Raw genomic sequence first — 17235 nt, 5'->3', positions numbered from 1 at the left:
GGTGGGGGGGGCTGGGGAAGACTGCCCATTAGAAACAGTGATAAATACTGGTTCATTTCCTCTAGAATCCTTTATGTCTAAAACATTCTCATCTACTAGATTCAAGAGACAGGTAGTATTTCAGATAAGATTACAGTGCACAGAATATTTTTCTCAGAATTAAGTCATGCTAGCATTTGAGAAGAGTTGTTTGAAACTGCACTATCTCAGTGACACAATGCAGAAGGCATTACAAAACAAGGTCCAAGAGTCACCAAATTATGTCATCACATGCACAATTTTAAACTTTCAGCCATGGAAATAATTCTCAAAGTAAAATATACATTTCATAACAACACTGATGGCCAGTCAATTAGTACTAGCCTCAAATAATAGGTCTTCAGACATCATGTGTATTAAGAGTATGGGCAAATTTCAAAGCTAAGATTAGAGGTCAAGTCATTACATATGTGGCCTCTAAGAAGAAAGTTACCTGAACTGTTATTCCTTTCTCAAAGGAATAACATCTGTAATATATAAAGAACTCAAAAAACTCAGACACCCCAAATGTAAAGACCCAATCCAAAAATGAGCATCTGAACTGATACTAAATCCCTTCGGCAGAAAATAAAATTACTGGAAAACAAGAACACTTGACAACAAAAACATGCTTTCCCATGCCACACATCCCTGAGGTAGCTATACTAGACTATGCCAACTTCAAAGGCCAGAGGTCGGCCAATGTGCTACTGTAAGGCCAAGACATCTCAGACAAAAAAAGTTTTAAACAAGGATGAGAACTGTGTAACCCCAAATGTTTACCTCAAGGAGTAAGTAATACATTGTCAAAATTCAAACAAAATAATCTGGTTTGGTCCTCAATTCAAAGAATGGCATATGTACAGACACTGGAAAGGGCTCCAAGCAACACCTAGATTTCTAAAAAAGTCTTTAGAAGGTACTTCACCTCTGCTGTTTAATAAAGGGCAGTCAATTATCAGATGCTACATGGAGAAAATGTATCATGATAACAAGTCTTGACATCATAAACAAGAATGAACAGTTTCTCAAAATGGAGACTCTTACAGAGATCCTGCCTGTTTATGGAGAGCCAAATATAAAAGACTCTGAAGTTCAAAAGTGTTACAAAGAAAAATAAACTATGAAGAGGGAAAGTATTCTCATATGACAAATGATATGGAGATAATGTGCTTACAATACCAAGATTGTATAACCCGGATAAGAGTCACTGCTTTGTAAAAAGCCTCTATTTTCACCAGGAAATCAAACCATGTGTTTCTGTACTGTCAACTTCCTCAATTATCTGTAATTACGCCACCTGGAAAATACACTTTTTTGATGGCTTTGGTTTTGATTACATGAGGAACCAGAGTCAGTGGAACAGATTAAGAGATGCACAAACAACACAACATACTCAGTCACCTTATCTTTGAAAAAGAGGCCAAATACCTTCAGTGGAAGAAAGATAGCCTCTTTAATAAATGGTGCTGGAAAAACTGGCTTTCCACAAGCCAAAGACTACAATTAGACCATGTCTCTCACCACTAAACTTGAAATGGATCAAAGATCTAAATATTAAAACAGAAACATTAAATCTGCTCGAAAAGAGAATACATAGAGCTCTTAAAGACATTGGTGTAGGCAAAGACTTTATGAACAAAACCCCAATCACACAGGAAATAATCACAAATAATCAACAACCGGGATCTCATCTTATTAAAAAGCTTTTGCACAGCAAAAGAATCCACCAACAGAGTGAAGGGACAACCCACAGTGTGGGAAAAATTTTTTGCCAGCTGTTTTGCAAAGGAATAACATCTAGAATACATAAAGAACTCAAAAAACTCAGATACCCCAAATGTAAAGACCCAATCTAAAAATGAGCATCTGAAATGAATATACACTTCTCAGATGAAGAAATAAAAGTGACAAATAAATATATGAAAAAAAATTCAACATCATTTGTCATTTGAAAGATGCAAATTAAAACAACCCTGCGATTCCATCTCACTGTTGGCTATTATCAAGAAATCAACCAGGCAGGTATGGTGATGCACGCCTGTAATCCCAATACTCCAAAGGCTGAGGTCAGAGGATTGCCACAAGTTCAAGCCCAGCCTAAGCTACACAGTGAGTTCAAGGCCAGCCTGGACTGTGTAGCAACACCCTGCCTCAAAAAAAAAGTATCAACCAATAACAAATGCTGGTGGGGCTATGAGGAAAAAGGAACCCTTCTCCACTGTTGGTAGGACTGTAGTCTGATACAACCACTGTGGAAATCAGCACGGAGATTCCTCGAAAAACTAAAACTAGAGGTTCCATTCATCCCAGTTATTCACCTTCTTGGTATCTTCCCTGAAGAATTAAAAGCATCATACCACAGCAATATATGCATATCCATATTTACAGAAGCACAGTTTGTAATAGCTAGATTTTGGAAACAGCCCAAATGCCTATCAACTGATGAATGGATAAAAAAGATGTGGATGGACTACTACTCTGCCATCAAGAAGAATAAATGTGAGACATTTCTAGGTAAATGGATATACCTGACACCTCACTCTTAAGTGAAATAAACTGGAAACATACGTTCAATTATAGCAGTTTCTCTGATGTGAGAAAATGATCGTGTAAATAAGGACCAAAAGTATAGTATGGTGAAGTAGGAAGAAAATATTCAAATAGGAAGGGGAACTAGGGAGGAGGGAAGGGAAAGAACAGAAAAGGAAAAAGAAAGAATAGAAGGAAAAAAATGGAAACAAAGTTTTTGTATATAAGGAAGGGAAGAGAGGCTGAAAGGATGGGAGGTAAAGGGGAAAAAAGAATCGTCAAAATATATCATGTACAGGTACAAATTCTCTATGATGAATGCCATCAGTATGTATATCTAAAATGCACCAATAAATTTAATTCTTAAAAAATAAATAAGCAAAATTAAATTAAATTTAAGAAGAAACAAAATGTTTATGATGGTATATTTTGTTTGGATGAGAAACTTTTACAGGATATGTGAAACTTACTGAACCGCATTTAGGCTTCAGGGCATCCACAAATTTAGAAGCACAGAAAAGACTAAATAAGAATGACCCTATCTAACCAGGCATGGTAGTGCATGCCTGCAATCTAGCACTCTGGGAAGCAGAGAGAGGAGGACTGCTGTAAGTCTGAGGCCAGCCTGCAGTATACAACAAGATGTGTCCAAAAAAAAAAAAAGGAGGGGAGGGAAGGGGAGGGGAGGGGAAAGAAAAGAAAAGAAAAGAATCTATCTTGTTCCTCTGCCTAACTCCTCTGGTGATAAAAAATTACTTGTACATGTACACAAAGATTTAGTACTAAAAAATTTTTATTTCGTAAGTTTTTAGCAAGAAAAGAGTATGATTTAAAAATTATGACCCATCCATGTTATGAAATGCTCAGTGGCATAATAGAGCAGATATCCTAAACACTCCTGATTAAAAACAAAGCAAACAATATTTTTAATATTTTGCTGAATTAACATAAGTGAGAGATTACAAAGAGCTCTAAAATGAAGTGAAATGAAGAAAGCAAGAATATAAGAAAGCAGAAAATGGGCTTTTACCCTTACTTTCTGCTAAATCCTGGAGACCACAAACATCCTCACTGGCAAAGCAATGAGATTTAAAATGAGATAAAACAAAGGGCCATCCAAAATGAGGTTTCTCTCAGGAGAATCCTCTATTAAAGCCAGGTTTCCAAAGGGTTCCACCTTTAGTCTAGGAGTGATGAAGAAATAAAACTTGCCTCTCTAGTAGGGCACAATAAAACTTTACTGATACTTTAGTAGTGAACAGAATGAAAAAACAAAACTATCCCCTGAGAATGTATAACCATAACCAATCTACTCTTAGGCTGTGATCCAAATTCAACCAATATATGGCCCAGAAAAATCTTAAGCTTAGAACTGAATTTACAGTGCTCCTTGTTTGATAGGTGGCAAAGTTCAAGTAAACTGGAAGATAGTTAAAAAGATCAGTCAAAGTCAAGTATGGTGACATATGCCTATAACCCGAACACTTTGGGAAACAGAGGCAGAAGGATCGCAAATTCAAGCTCAGTCTGGGCAACTTAACTTAGCAAGACCCTGTATCAAATTTAAAAAAAAAAAGAAAAAGGGTTGGTGAGGTTGCTCAGTGCAAAAGCCCTGGGTTCAGTCCCCAGTAACACAAATAATAATAATAATAATACACAAAGAGAAAAAAGGGTAAAAAAAGAAACTGGATGCAGCATTAAGACTCCTGAGACATATCGAATGGTCTAATACATGTGTAATTACAGACCCAAGAGGAAAAGATGAAGAGAATAGAGCTGAAGAAACATTTGAAGACAATGGGCAAAAAAATAAACAATAAAAACAAAGAATACCAAACATTCAAAAAGGAAAACACACAAAAAGAAAACAAAGAATATCAAACATAACATTCAAAAAGGAAAATACACAAAAAGACAGAGCATATTCAAACTCCTAAAAACCAAAAACAATGAGAAAATCTTGACAGCAGCCAGAGAAATGATACATTATAACCAGAGAAACAAAGAATTACAGATACAACAAAGCTGAACACAATGGTATGACATTTTTAAAATATGAAAGAAAAACTACTAACCTGGCATTTAAAACAGTGAAAATATCAAAAATGAAGGAGAAATTAAAATAGAAGCTGAGCAAGTTTATCTTGGCAAACATATACCAGAACAAATGTTAAAAGGTAGCTCTCCCATCAAAAGGAAAATTAAATACAATAGATCACAACAATACAATCATATGATATCTCATAGATGCAGAAAAAGCATTTGATAAAATTCAACATTTCTTCATGAAATGCCCTGAACAAAAGAGGTATAGAAAGGTCATTAATAAAAGCTACATATAAAAACTCATAACCAACATCACACTGAACGGAGAAATGCTGAAAGTATTTCCTCTAAGATGAAGAACAAGATAAGAATATCCACGCTCACCATTCTTATGCAATACAGTAATGGAAGTTTGGGCAAGCAGTTAGACAAGTATACAAAATGTGATGAAGTCAGATTACTCTTGTTTACAGATGGTAAGTTTCTATAGAAAAATCTACAATGCTCCACCCAGACTATTAGAACTGATAAATCAAGTTGAGTAGCTGGACACAAAATCAACCTACAGAAAGCAATAACAATTTTGGTAAGAAAGAAATCTGAAAGCAATCCTATTCACAAAAGCTGCAAAAACTAAAGTATCTAGGAATAAACAAAGTTGAAGATCTCTGCAATAAAAATTACAAGACACTAATAATAAAAGACACTGAAGACACACACAAAAAGTGAGAAGACCTCTTTTGTTCATGGATTGGAAAAAGTAATGTGAAAACATCCATACTAAACCAGGGGTATTGGCCCAAACCTGTAATCTGTGAGAGGGAACTGCCACGTGTTGGAGGCCAGCCTGGGCTATATAGTGGGCACAAGGCCATCCTGAATTGCATAGTGAGACCCTGTCTCAAAAAAAAAAAAAAAAATCCATTCTAAAGTGTTCTATAAATTCAATGCAATCCCCATCAAAACACTAATTACATTCTTTACAGAACTAGAAAAAACCACCATAAAATTCATATTGAAGTACAAGCCAGGCATGGTAGCACATGCCTGTAATTCCAGCACTGGGGAGGCTGAGGCAAGAGATCGCCACAAGTTCAAGGCCAGTCTGGATTATACAGTGAGTTCAAGGCCAGCCTGAACTACCTGGCGAGACTCTTGTCAATTTGTGTCAGAAAATCAAAACAAGCAAACAAACATACTGAAGGACAAAAACTCTAAATAGCCAAAATAATTCTGACAAAAAAACCAAAGGTAGAAGTATCACAATTTCTGACTTCAAGACATACCACAGAGCCATAGTAACCAAAACAGTATGACAATGGCATTTAAAAAAAAGGTAGCCAATAACAGAGATCCTAGAAATAAGCCCACACATCTACAGCCATCTGATTCTCAACAAAGGAGCCAAAGCCATGGAGGGAAAAAACAGCCTTTTCAACAAATTGTTCTGGGAAAATTGCATATACACATGCAAAAGAGTGACACTTGACCCATCTCTCACCCTTTAAAAAAAAAAAAATCAACTCAAGATGGATCAAAGATTTAAAAAAAAGTCTTAAAATTATGAAACTACTAAAATATAACACAGGGGAAACACTGGAAGGCATTGATGTAGGAAATAATTTTCTGGAAAGGACCTCAAAAGCACAGGAAACAAAAGTGACAAATGAGATAATATCAAACCAAAAAACAAAAGAAAAAACAGTAAAGAGACAAGAAAATAGGAGAAAACATGTGCAAACTATTCATGTGACAGAGGGTTAATATCCAAAATATATAAGGAACTCAAAAAACTTAACAAAAAAACAAGTAAACCAATGTAGGGGGGATGGGCAAATGATCTGAATACTGGAGATACTCTTCAAAAGTACAAATAACCAACAAACATGAGACAAAATACTCAAAACCATTAACCATCCAGGAAATGCAAATCCCAACCACAATGAAATAACGTCTCACACCGGTTAGAATGGCTATTAATCAAAACACAAACAAAAAATCTGGGTACAGTGGCACACACCTGTAATCTAAGCACTCAGAAAGCTGAGGCAGGATTGCCATGAGTTCAAGGCCAGCCAAAGTCTCCAAAGTCTTCAGAAAAAAGAAAAAGTGTGGAGAAAAAGGAACTCTTACTCATACTGTTGATACGAATGTAAATGAGTATAGCCATTATGATAAAGTGTGAAAGTTCCTCAAAAATTAAAAATACATCCACCACATGATCCAGGTATCTGACTTCTGAGTATAACCAGAAAGAAATAGCCATACATGCCTGTAATCCCAGCACTTGGGAGGCTGAGGCAGGAGGATTGTTGTGAGTTCGAGGCCAGCCTGGGCTACAAAGTGAGTTCAAAACCAGCCAAAGTGAGTTCAAAACCTGCACAGTGAGACCCTGTCTCAAAAAGACCGAAAAAAAAAACAAAAAAGAAATAGCCAAGTGTGATGGCACATGCCTGTGATCCCAGCACTCTAGAGGCTGAGGCAGAAGGATGGCCCCACGTTTGAGGTCAGCCTGGGCTACATAGTGAGTTCAAGGCCAGAATGAACTGCATAGCAAGACAATGTCTTAAAAAAAAAAAAAAAAAAAACAAACCCACAAGGACCCCTTCTACCAAGATGACGCCAAAGGCGAAGAAGGCAGCTCCTTCCTCTCCCAAAGGTGAAGCCAAAACAAAAGCTTCGAAGGCCAAGAAGGCAGCACTGAAAGGTGTCAAATGGAAGTCTGCACAACACCCACATTCCGCTGTCACAAGACAATGTGGCTCCAGGGGCAGCCCAAATACCCTCGGAAGAGCACTCTCATGAGAAACTACCTTGACCGCTATGCCATCAAGTTCACCCTGACCACGGGGTCCACCATGAAGAAGACAGAGGACAACAACACATTTGTGCTCACTGTGGGTGTCAAGGCCAACAAGCACAGATCAGACAGGCTGTGAAAATGCTCTACGACACTGGACACTGGCGTGGCCAAGGTCAATGTCCTCATCAGGCCTAATGAGAAGAGGGCATAGGTTCGACTGGCTCCTAATTATGATGCTTGGATACTGCCAACAAAATTGGGATCCTCTAAACTGAGTCTAGCTGGCTAACTCTAATACCCATTTTCTTCCCATTACAAAAAAAAAAATCAAGTGTTTATGAGGATACCAGCCAACCAGAACTCTCACACACTGTTGGCTGGCTGGTATGCAAAGCAGCGTAGCCATTTGGATGTTTGCTCCTTGCTTACAAACAAACTTCCATCCAACCCACAACCCAGCAACTCCATTCAAATATAATTCTGGTACACCTATACAGTGAAATGTTATTTAGCAATATAAAGGAACAAACTACTGTTACATGCAGCAATATGGAAAAAATTTCAAAAGTGTTATGGTAAGTCAAAGATGACCAGACACAAGTTGGGCATAGTGTCACCCATCTGTGATCCCAGCAGCTGAAAAGCTTAGGCAGGAGGATCACAGGTTCAAAGCCAGCCTGGGATACATAACTGAGTTAAAGGCCAGCCTGAAGTACTTGGGCAAGTCAGAGAAGAACGAGAAGAGGGTTGGGGAAAGAAAGGAGAGAAGAGGAGAAAAAGAGAAGAGGGAGAGGGAGAGAGGAGAGAAGAGGAAGAGGAAGAGGAAAAGAAAGAGAATGATGATGACAGCTGAGGTCACAAAGAGGCTACATATGGTATGATTCTATTTACAAAGTGCTCTAAAAAAAAGCAAAACTACAAGGACAGAAAATAAATTAATGGTTACCAGGGGATGAGGGTAAAGGGCAAAGACTAACCACAAATGGGCATGACTGAATGATCTGAGGTAATGTGAATATTCTGTAACTTCATACTAAGTAATTACCTAACAGCATAAGAGTATGTATTTGTAAAAGCTTACAGAATTAAAAAGAGTAAATTTATTGTATATATATCTTAAAAAAATAAAAAGCCAAAGGTCAGGCATGGTAGTACACACCCATAGTCTCAACAACTCAGGAAGCTGAGGCAGGAGGATCAATTAAGCCCTAGAATTTAGGGCAAGTCTGGACAACTTAATGAGAACCTATCTATCTATCTATCTCGGGCTGGGGATATAGCTCAATGGCATAAGCGCCTGCCTGACAAGCACAAGGTCCTGAGTTCAATTCCCGGTACCAAAAAAAAAAAAAAAAAAAAAAAAATTAAAAGATAGATTTGCTGTCTATCTATCTATCTATTTATTTTTTGGTGCCAGGAATTGAATTCAGGACCTTGCACTTGCCAGGCAGACGTTTGCGCCACTGAGCTGTATCCCCAGCCCTCTCTCTTTAAAATAAGAAAAAAAAATTGTTTTGGTTTTTTTTTTTTTTAGGTTTTTTTTTGAGAAAAGGTCTCATTATGTAGCACAGGCTGGCCTCAAACTCACAGCAGTCGTCCTACCTCAGCCTCCCAAATGCTGGGATTATAGTCATGCACCACTACGCCAGCCTGAAAATATTTTTAAATGAGAGTATTTTTATTGACATGTAATGATGTCAATACATTAAATAAAAACTCAAGTTTAAAAAAATCAGCAGGTCGTATTCCATTTTCAATGTAAAAAATAAGTAAAATACAGAAGGATTTAAACAAACGTGTTATCACTGTTAACTCTGGGTTAATTGGTTAAATCTGTTTCCCACAGGAGGTACAGGAAAACAATTCTGAAACTGCTTCACACATATACTGAGAAAAATAAGAAAGTAAATAAGTAGGGAGGTGGTAGGAGACAGACACCTCACCATGAAAGATACAGATAAGAAAAAGTTATAGGTAAGAAAAAAAAGAATAAAATGAACTCTATGATACTGAACAAGTCAGTGATGTCAACCTAGGGATGTAGTTCAGAGCTTGAGTGCATCTTGTAGTATAGGAAAATAAGAAGTACTCTAAAAACAAAAGGTTAAAAATAATAAAAAATTTTAGATGGGAACCATAGATGGGAGAAAATATTTGCAAAACACCTATGTGACAAAGATCTTAAACCCAGAACTCTCTTTTTTTTTCTTTTCCCCTCATAACTGGAGAGTGAATACAGGGCTTTTGCATTGAGCTATATCCCTATCTTTTTTTTTTTCATGCTGAGACAAGGTCTAAGTCATTAAGTTGTTTAAGATGGGCTCAAACTTGTGATCCTCTTCTCTCAATTTCCCACCCTCACCCCCAGAGTGCACTACAGAACTTTTAAAAAGTCAACAATAAAAGGTCCGGGGATGTAGCTCAGCGGCACAAGTGCCTGCCTGGCAAGTGCAAGGTCCTGAGTTCGATTCCCAGTACCCCCCCCCCAAAAAAAAACTAAAGTCAACAATAAGAAAACAAGAGAAAAAAATAATCCATTGGCTACACCCAATGTCAATTTAATATTTAGAAATGTTAAAGAAGAGGAGACTGAGAAGAAATGGCTAGTGAGATATGAAGAAGGGTTATATCATGAAGCCAAGAAAGGGAAGTACTTTAGGAAGAAAGATCAACTGAACTAAAAGCTACCTATCTGTCAAGTAAGAACTCTCAGAATTCACTGAAAGTACAACAAAATCTTGGTCTCTTCAGGAACTTAATCTCATATAAACATTCCTTGTTCTTGATAAGTAACACACACTGCTAGCTTCAATTTGTACTAATTTAAAAAATCACTATTTTAAAATCAAAACTATTCCTCCTGAAATGAAAGCAGTAGTATGTTAATCTATTTTAAACATGATGTTTGGCCAGGCGTGGTAGCACACGCCTGTAACCCCAGCACTCAAGAGGCTGAGGCAGGATTGTTGTGAGACCATCCTGGGCTACAAAGTGAGCTCAAGGCCAGCCTGAACTGCATAGCAAGACCCTGTCTCAAAAGGACAAAAAATAAATAAATAAATAAACAAACAAACATGGTATTTCTTTTGGGGGACTATTTGGCATTCTAAGTATTCTGGTAAATAATCACCTTATGTTTACCACTCTTACTTTTACCTCATCAAACCTCTAACATTTTCACGTATAATCACTGAGCTATTTTACAACTTTGTGTGAAGACATAATCTTTTAACAATGGATACAATTCTAGTCTACTGCTGTACAAATTTTGATATCAGGACATTTCAAGTCCTCTTCAAAGCCGAAAGGATAGTTTTTCAAGAAATCTGGTCCACTTCAAGGTAACAGATCATCTTCAAAACAAGAATTCGTTAAGAGTTCCTGACCAGAACAATGAAATAGTCCCCCAGACATGTCTATTTGAACTTAAAATTCTAAAAATAAAATGAAGTCTTCCAGAAAGATGGCACAGTGATAAAGAGTAGAGAACTAGCCCCTTTGAGATTTGGTGTCCAGACACTGGAATACAGCAATGTGAGGAAGAAAAGGAGATGAGTGGGTCACCAGGATCCGGCAAGGATCTGAAGTGAGAATTAGACCCAACATGGAGAGCAAAGAGAGACCACAATGAAGAAGGTGGAAGCAAGCAGCAATTTTTCCCTGATCCCTGATTCACTGCGTAGAAGGGGAAGTTACAACCTACAGATCCATGCTAACTACTGTGAACCCCAGATCCTTCCACAAGAAATGCACCAGTGGACTGGAGCAGTGGACACAGTAGACTGCAGTGGATGGTGAGTCATCTGGTTCAGATGTCTCCCAGGAGAGAGTAACTGGCCAGTAGCCATCTCGGAGAGGAACCAACAGAGCTCGGAACTCCGAGCAGCTGTGGGCTGGCTCCATCTAGCAGCTCCCAGTGTCAGGGTGAGGTGGAACTGAGTTCAAGTCAGCAGGAGGTCAAGGAGCTGAGTTCAAACTGGTAGGGAGCTGAGTTCAAATTGGCAGCAGTACTTGGAGTACTGCAGGCTGAACAAATCAGTTTCTAGCCCCACAGCCAAAAACCAGCCTGAACTGCACTGGAACTAAAGGTGCAGGATTCTTGGGATTATCCACTGTCCTGCCATAAATCTACAGCTGGCTTGCTGGGATTAATCACCACAGATCTGGGCTGTCTGCCCACTTTGTCCAGCAGAGACACACCTTGAAGCAGATTTTTCTTATTTTCTTTTTTTCTCCTTTCTTTTGTTTTCTTATTTCTTCATTGTTCTTGCTTTCATGTGTGAACACTGTTTCTAGGTTTTTTTGTTGTTCTGTTCTTTTTATTCTTCCTTTTCTCATTCCCTCCTGTCTTCACCAGTTTCCTTTGTCCACCAGCCTTGCTTCTAATCTCTTCCTCTTCTATTTCTCTATTTGTCCCCTTAACCCTTTTAAAATTTTCTCCCAAGAGTAAAACTGTCATACTGAGGGCATATTTACTGTACAAAATTTTCTGCTTTTAGATTTTGTTGTATAACCCCAAATCTAGTTCATACAGTTAAAGGTGGTGAATTAATAGTTACCACAGTTTGTCATTTTATAGGCTGTCAGTGTTTGACGCCAATGTTACTGTTGATTTTAGCTAAGGTGATGTAACTGTGTTCCAATAAGTTGTTTTTCATGATATGCCAAGACTGAGATTGCCTAAGGGTCATAAATAATACTATTATAGGCCAATGCCAAAAAAACAGGGGTTAGGCCAAATAAGAAGTAACTTCTTATCTCCAATAAATTGAAGAGATAGGATCTTGCAACCAACTCAAAACCCAAATGCCAGCTACATCAGGAAGACACCTCTGAGAAGTAGTCACTTCCAAAGAATTCTAAATACTAGCAATAAAGTTACTTGCCAATGGGAATAAAAAAAAAATTAAGTTATATCATGTACAGGTACAAGTTCCCTAACTCCCTATGAATGTGATCATTACATATATCTAAAATGTAACAACTGTCCCAATTAAAAAAAAAAAGCATTAAGCAATTTACAAGCATTAAACTAAAAGGAACCAAAAACAAACAAACAAAAAAAAAAAAAAAAAAGAAAATGAAAACACATTTAAGCAAGATGCAATTCCAGACTTCCAGCTCATCAAAGGCAAATCCAAGGGGCAATGAAGTAGAATGATTGAAACTTTTCCATCATTTTCAGATAACTCACCATCCACTGCAGTCCACTGTGTCCACTGCTCCAATCCACTGGTGCATTTCTTGTGGAGGGATCTGGGGTTGCCAGTAATTAGCATGGATCTGTAGGTTGTAACTGCCCCTTCTACACAGTGATCCTATCTCTTCAATTTCTTGGAGATAAGTTGCTTCTTATTTGGCCTAACCCCTGGTTCTTTGGCATTGGCCTATAATAGTATTATTTATGACCCTCAGGCAATCTCAGTCTTGGCATATCAAATGATTCACTTCTGAAGTGGTAACAGCAGAAGTAACAAAGCAGATGAATGAGGTTTTAGAAAAAAAATCAACTCAGAAATAATTTCTCAGATAACTACAGTGATAGTGTCCACAATGAAAGACATAGTTAGTGACTCTAGAGCAGATAAAGCTAAAAACAAATAGAGGAGCTTAGGAAAATTATGGAAACCATGAACACCTAACACAGGAAAGAAATGGAATCCATGAAAACAGATTCAAACAGATATCCAGGAGCTTAAAAACTCCATCAAGTCAGGCATGGTGGCACTCACCTGTAAGCCCAGCACTTGGGAAGCTGAGGCAGGAGGACTGCTGCAAGTCCAAGGCCAGCCTGGGCTATACAGTAAGTTCAAGGCCACACTGAACTATACAGCAAGACCCGTCTCAAAAAAAAAAAAAAAAAAAAAAAAAATCCATTGAAAGTAGAATGATCCAATATGAGGAGGGCAGAATATCAGATATAGAAGACAGGACTGTAGTTAACGATCATAAAAAGAAAGAATTCTTAAAAACAGCAAGGAACCATGAAAAATCAATCCAACAGCTGCTAAATGATACAAAGAAGAATACCACAAGACTGACTGGAGTCAATGAAAAAGGCAGGAGATAGTGCAAAAGACATTAAAAAAAAAAAACCCACTCAAAAACTTCCCAAACATGGAAAAAGAATTTTAAATACAAACAAGGGAGGCATATAGAACTCTAATTAGCCATGATCAAAAAAAAAAAAAAAAAAATCTACACCAAGGCATACAATATTCAAGATTCCAGAAACTCAAGAACAGAATATTAAAAGCTCTTAGAGGGGAAAAAAAAAAAATCCACCTCTAAAGGAAAGCCCATCAGAATCACAGCAGAGTTCTCAACACAAATCCTTAAGTCAAGGACAGCTTGGAGTGAAGTATTTCAAAACCTAAAAGAAAACAATCTCCCACTCAGATTGATGTACCCAGCAAAACTATCTCCCACTCAGATTTTTTTTTAAATTTTCTTTTGTTTTTCTTCCAGTACCAGGAATCAAACTCACGACCTTGCGCCTGCCAGGCAGGCACTGTGCTGCTGTGCTAAATCCCCAGCCCCTCTCCCACTCAGATTAATGTACCCACCAACACTATCTTTCAAAACTGATGGACAAATAAAATACTTCCATGACAAAGAACATCTAAAGAAATTCATGACCACCCAGCCAGCACACCAAAATGTTCTGAAGGACATTCTAGAAAGAGACAACGAAGACTACAGCTCCGTGAACTCCAAAAGTATGAATCCACTAGGCAAGGCAAGTAATTAAACAGAGAGAAAAGAAAGGGAACCCAAAACAGGAAAATAACATGACAAAGATAAGTCAATACACATCAGCTATAACCATCAGTGTAAATGGTCTCCATTCACCAATCAAAAGAAACAGACTGGGGCTGGGGATTTAGCTCAGCAGCAAAAGTGCCTGCCTGGCAAGCGCAAGGTCGTGAGTTCGGTTCCCAGTACCGGAGAAAAACCAAAAAAAAAAAAAAAAGAAACAGACTGGTAGAATGGACCAAGCAATAAGATCCAAAAAACAGGCTGCATACAAGAAACACAATTAACTCCAAAAGAAACTCATAGACTGAAAGTCAAAAGATGGAAAACAATACTCAACATGACAGGAACTTGGAAAAAAGCAGGGGTAGTTATTCTATTTGCAGACAAAGTAGAGTTCACACCAAGACTGATCAAGAGACACAAAGAAGGTCACTACATCCCTGTTAAGAGAAAATTCAAGAGGAAGAGATACTAAGCATAAATATATAGGCACCAAATACCAGTACATCCAACTATACAAAACAAATATAAAGACATGAAAAATTAAATAAGCACTAATACAGTTGTAAAGGGGGACCTCAATACCCCACTGTCACAAACAGATCAACTCGACAAATCAACCAAGAAATATCAGAACTGAACTAAACTTTAGAATAAATGGACTTAGTAGATCTCCATTGTTGTAGTCAAGGTTTCCAAGGGAAAAGGATACATATTTATATTGCAAGACACATAATTTATAGGATTATTTTATATTCATACAAAGAGTCAAATGCAAAACAGTGCAGAAGATCTGTCCACATGTTAGAGACCCAAAGAGTCCAGCTGAGCACCTGGATTCCACAACAATGTCCTGCATAAACCCAGCTGAAGACCTCCAGTTGGAGGCTTACAGCCCACGACAATGTCTCATGCAAAGCTGTTTTAAGGATCTGCACTGGCAAGGCCTAAAGGTCAGTAGTGGAAAGTCTGTGCCAGCAGGATGAAGGATCTGTGCTAGCCAGCAAGCTGAGGAATCTGCACTGGAGCCAGAAAGCAATGCTCAAAGTAAGGACCAGAGCTCCCCTGAAAAGAACCACAGCCATCCTCAGTTAACAGCAAGGACCCAAGCTCCTCTGATGATGAAAACAGTGAAGTTCATATCAGGAAAACCAGCACGACAAGCTTCTCCAGGAAAATCAGCAGCACATCATCTTCCCCTCCAGTTCTGCGTTTATGCTATTGGCAACAATCCTCAGCTGGGTCTTCTACACTCAGCACCACACTGATTCAGTTCAGCTGGGTGTTACAAGGTGACCATTAGTTAATCCACCACATCTACAGAGTGTTCCACCCCACAACATCAGAATATACATTCTTCCAAGATGCACATGAGATGATCTCCAAAATAAACCACATACTAGCTCATAGAACATACGTAAGTAAATGCAAAGGAACTGAAATTATCCCATGCATATTATCAGGCTACAATGCAATGAAACTGGAATCAATGGCAAAAGAAACCACAAGAACTTCATAAACCCATGGAAATAAAATAACACCCTCCTGAACAATCAATGGGTCACATATGAAATTAAAGAAATTAGTTTGTACAAGTAAGTGATAATGCCAATATATGAATCAATGAATTGAAGAGATAGTTCTCTGAAAGATTAAATAAAACTGACAAACCCTTAGCCAACCTTATCAAAAAAAAAGGAAAGACTCAAATCTGTGCAATTAGGAATGAAAATGGTGAAATCACAACAGGTTCTGCAGAAATCCAGAAGATCATCAATACCTACTTCTAGAACCCATATACTAATAAGATGGAAAACACAGAATGGACCAATTCCTAGATACATATGAAGTACCAAAGTTGAATCAAGAAGATATAAAGATTCTAAATAAACCAATATCAGTCAATGAAATTGAGGATGTAATTAAAAACCTACCAACAAAGAAAAGCCCAAACCATGACAGATTCACTGTTGAATTGTATAAGAAATTTAGAGAAGACATAACATCACTACTTCTCAAACTCTGTAATGCAATCAAAAGGGAAGTAATACTCTAAATTCATTTCTGGAAGCAAGCATGACCTTGATACCAAAACTGGAGAAGGACCCAACTAAGAAAGAGAATTCAGGCCAATGTTCCTAAGGAACAGAGATGAAAAAATCCTCAATAAGATACTGGCAGCAAACAAAATGCAGCAAATCATCAAGATGATTATACACCATGAAACAGGTGGGATTCATCCCAGTGATGCAGGGATGGTTCAACACATGTAAATCAATAAATGGAATACACCATATTAACAGAGCTAAGGACAAAAACCGGATGATCACCTCAATGGATGCAGAAAAAGCTTCTGACAAAGTCCTACACCCATTCGTGATTAAAAAAAAAAAAAAAAGCCTAGAGAAAATTGGAATAGATGGTCTTTCTCTCAATCTGATAAGAGTCATCTATGACAAACCAACAGCCAACATCATAATAAACATAAAAACTGAAAGCTTTCACTCTAAAATCAGGAACAAGACAAGGATGTCCTCTGTCACCACTCTTATTCAATACAGTTCTAGAAACATTAGGCAGAACAATTAGACAAGAGAAAAAAATAAAAGGAATAAGGATAGAAAAGGAAGAAGTTAAATTATCATTATTTGGAGATGACATGATACTCTACATCAAAGACCCCAAAAACTCCACCAAATGACTTCTAGATTTAATAACCAAATTCAGTATCATAGCTGGATACAATGTTAATACTCAAAAATCAACAGCACAATTAATTCTTACACACAAATAACAAATTCACTGAGAGAGAAATTAGGGAAACCACACTTTTCACAATAATACCCCCCAAAAAATGAAATGCCTAGGAATCAATCTAATGAAGGAAGTTAAAGACATTTACACTGAAAACTATGGCAGTCTGAAAAAGGAGATCAAAGGGGATACCAAAAAATGGAAAGATAGTCAGGTATGGTGGCGCAGGCCTGTAATCCCAGCACTCGGTAGGCTGAGGCAGAAGGATCATTGGGAGTTCGAGGCCAGCCTGGGCTACAAAGTGAGCTCAAGGTCAGCCTGAA

The 17235-nt window shown here is 37.8% G+C and overlaps 1 protein-coding gene and 1 pseudogene across 3 annotated transcripts in view; one reads left to right on the top strand and one right to left on the bottom strand.

Annotated features, from left to right (window-relative positions):
* Pfdn1 (prefoldin subunit 1) overlaps window positions 1-17235 on the bottom strand; it is a 63215-nt gene that overhangs the window by 33445 nt on the left and 12535 nt on the right. The gene's annotated exons all lie outside the window — the stretch shown is intronic.
* LOC102009179 lies at window positions 7213-8073 on the top strand (annotated as a pseudogene).

This window comes from Chinchilla lanigera, unplaced genomic scaffold, assembly GCF_000276665.1.
Source record: "Chinchilla lanigera isolate Chin_1 unplaced genomic scaffold, ChiLan1.0 scaffold00017, whole genome shotgun sequence".
Lineage (NCBI taxonomy): Eukaryota > Metazoa > Chordata > Mammalia > Rodentia > Chinchillidae > Chinchilla > Chinchilla lanigera.
Note: the sequence above shows the minus strand (reverse complement) of the source record. Positions and strands in the feature narration are given on the sequence as shown.